At 35.1% G+C, this 3,189-nt stretch overlaps 1 long non-coding RNA gene across 1 annotated transcript; it reads right to left on the reverse strand.

Moving 5' to 3' along the window:
* Positions 1 to 1,056: 1,056 nt before the first annotated feature.
* LOC142164632 (uncharacterized) lies at positions 1,057 to 2,874 on the reverse strand. The gene is made up of 3 exons (XR_012695458.1): positions 2,583 to 2,874; positions 2,119 to 2,179; positions 1,057 to 1,407 (listed from the first exon to the last, which is right to left on the reverse strand). It is a non-coding gene; the product is annotated as an uncharacterized LOC142164632 (long non-coding RNA).
* Positions 2,875 to 3,189: the final 315 nt, after the last annotated feature.

Genomic DNA, 3,189 nt, shown 5'->3' on the forward strand with positions numbered 1-3,189 from the left:
TTCTATATTACTTGTATGATCACGTATACTTGCGTGTGTATTTGGGACCAACAAGTTTTTGGCACCGTTGCCGGGGACTTAGAAATTAACTATTCTACTAGATTAGATTTTTACTTTTTGTCTATTCAAGTTTTATTTATTTATTTTATCTTAGTTTAAAATTTTATTATCTTTATTTACATGGTATCTTGGAATGAGAATTGGTCAAATATTGGTTATTCTTATTGGTGATCCATGTCCATATTGTGGGTGTGACAAAATTGTGAATCTCAATTGTATGGGTGGAATTTTGTAATGTGTATGGCCGTCAAGGTGATCATTGGGAGGGTTGTCTTAATTCTTATTATCCTTCTCAGAACTCTTATTATGATGTTTCTAATAATGTTTATGAGTTTGATATGAGCAATGAAGTGGAGGATGAGGAATGTGTTGCCCCTATTATGGAGATGATGAGGCAAGTAGCTGAGCAACAAGATAAAAATCAAAATGCTATACAAAGAATTAGTGCAGCAATCATGAGAATAAAGGCCGAGGCGGAAGAATTGGCTAAAGAAAGCGAGTTCCTGCAAGAAGATAATTTTGAAGAAGCAGATACAGTGAGCCAATCTTGGCTAGAGGAACAAGCTCAGCTAATAAAATTTCACGAGTCTCTCCGTGATGGTCTTTCAAATATGACAGAACAACTGATAGAAGGAAGAACTGAGCTCAGGCAAGAGATAAACCAATTTGGCTCAGATATCCATGACCTGCAGGCTAAATTGAATAAAAAGGTTGAGGCGTCTGATGCCCTACAACTAATTTTTGTGGATACTGGCCAGCTTGTGGAGCGGAAATAGGAATTTCAACCATTTGACCAAAATATATTATGATGTCAAGATTAAGAAAATGTACAAAAGTGAGGATGTTAAAAGTGAACAAGTTTTAAAGTTGGAGCGTATTGAACCTCATTTGTCATGATCCGACGAGGGCCATGACCGGCGCTAAGTGAGTCTAAGACTACTAAGCAAGCGTACCTCATTTTTCCCACATAAAAAAAATCCGGCATAGTTTCCTCTGTACCGAGAACAAACCAAAGCTTTAAACCTGTTAGTTTTCAATCAACATGTGTCCAATGCACCATAACCCTAGTAATTTAACATGCTAAGATTAGGAAATATTGACAATCTCAAGCCACAAGCTCCCACCACAACTATATAATTTTTTTAAGCTACGCTACCGCTAACACAAGCCAAAATACAATCCCAAGGCTAACTTAAGGAGCAAAACTCTAGAGTTTAACAAAACAACATACTAAAGTAGTCTAACAAAATGATAGCCCATGCGAAGCAAGTGCGGGGATTACCGGATCCATCATTCGCTCTGTCTATCGCACTTCCTGAGTCAAAGTGTCAGCCTCACCTAGATTATCTGTGGGAGAGAAAAAGGAAACAAGAAACACGGTCAGTCACACTAACTGAGTGAGTAATAATATCAACAACAACATTTATTTGGGACAAGTATAGATAAAATATCATGCATTTTATAAGGTTTTCAACAATATGCTATTTAAACCAATATAACAGTTTGTGGATGAAAACAATGAATTAAGTAAGTAAAATCATCATGATTCAATAATTATCTGTATCATATCCTTTTTGATTTATAGTGGGAAGTACCTAAACCAGAGTCGATATACTTTTTGACACCATGGGTCTACCATGACCGTCTGACTACCCTGTTAGCTAGGTTCCCTTCTAGAGGGTATGGGTGTGATGTATACAAGTCTATCATACAAGATGCACCAGGTCTAACGATCCCGACGTTAGATAATGGCGATATGGCCAAGCTGATTCCCAAGGTCCATTACTTTATAACGCAATGAGTTTTCATACTTCTTTCTAACAAAAATATTGGGTTCCAAATATATGGAAATCGTGAATAAATACAATTTCAAAGCATGTCGTGATAAATAAAACTTAGGTATTAAAGCATTATTGTGCATATATCAATATGTATTGAATTATACCATTACTTGTCCATATACAAGTAAATAAACTTTTGTCAAAATATTTTTGATGCAGGAAACTAGTTTCAAATATGCTATAGTTGAAAATCAACTATGGAAGAGTCATCACTCACGGTACTCTTGCCGAATGGCTCCAAGTAGCTTCCAATAATTGCGTCGCCAAATATCAATTATCTAAAAATACATTATAACATTTGAATATTAATTACTCTTAAATTCATGAAATCAAAGTATTCCTAGTAATATTACACTTCTCAAACCCGTTGCAATTCTACTACCCAACCTAAAACTAGAATAGAACTAACAAAAGTTGGCATTTTATTATAAAAGAAAGCTTTTTGTTCAATTTCAATCGGTATTAATTTAATCATATCCTTCACAGACTTTCTCGTATACATATTATTTTGAGAGGAAGAAAGTATTTCGATTAATTCAAGTTTGATGCCAAAAATCATCCTTTGCCCCAAATTCAAACATTTCTATTAAATTTCAGATTACATCTTCAATCTTGGCTATTGTTGCTAATTACTCATAAAAAGAATGGATTCCTTAGTGATTAGGCATATCAGAAACTTACTTGCACAAATCAAAAAGGGAGAAAAGTAATTGAGTCTTCTTCCACACTATTTGTATTCAAAGTTTTAAAGGTAAAATCTTCTACTTCTCCTGGCTTCCTTTCCTCCTCTTTATCGTATCTTCTTTGTTTCTCCTTTTTCTTTCTTCTTTTTCTTCTTTTCTTTTTGTCTTTTTTTCTTAGTAGATTGCTGCTGGGCAGCTTCTGTTGAAACCAGCAACGCTGGTTTATACTCTCTTTTGAACAATCGACTTTTTATCTTTTGTCTCTTGACCGCCTCTTTTTTTCTCCTTTTTTTTTGATTTTTTGGGTCAGATTTTATTATATTCAAGGTCAATGGGCTGGTTTACCTAAAGAAAATTTATTTAATGGGTTGGAGCCCAATATTTTTCTTTTTGGGTCTTTACATTCTTTTCCCCTTACGAAAATTCGGTCCCCTACTTTTAAACATACACATACTTCTGGATTCAAACAAGTGGGGATATTTGGCTCGCATCACTTTATCGTCTTCCCATGTTGCCTCCTCGCTAGAGTGATTTTTCCATACTACTTTCACAGTCGCAATTTCTTTCGATTGCAACTTCCTCACTTGTCTGTCGACTATGGCCAC

The sequence above is a fragment of the Nicotiana tabacum genome, chromosome 10 (assembly GCF_000715075.1).
Source record: "Nicotiana tabacum cultivar K326 chromosome 10, ASM71507v2, whole genome shotgun sequence".
Taxonomy (NCBI): Eukaryota; Viridiplantae; Streptophyta; class Magnoliopsida; order Solanales; family Solanaceae; genus Nicotiana; species Nicotiana tabacum.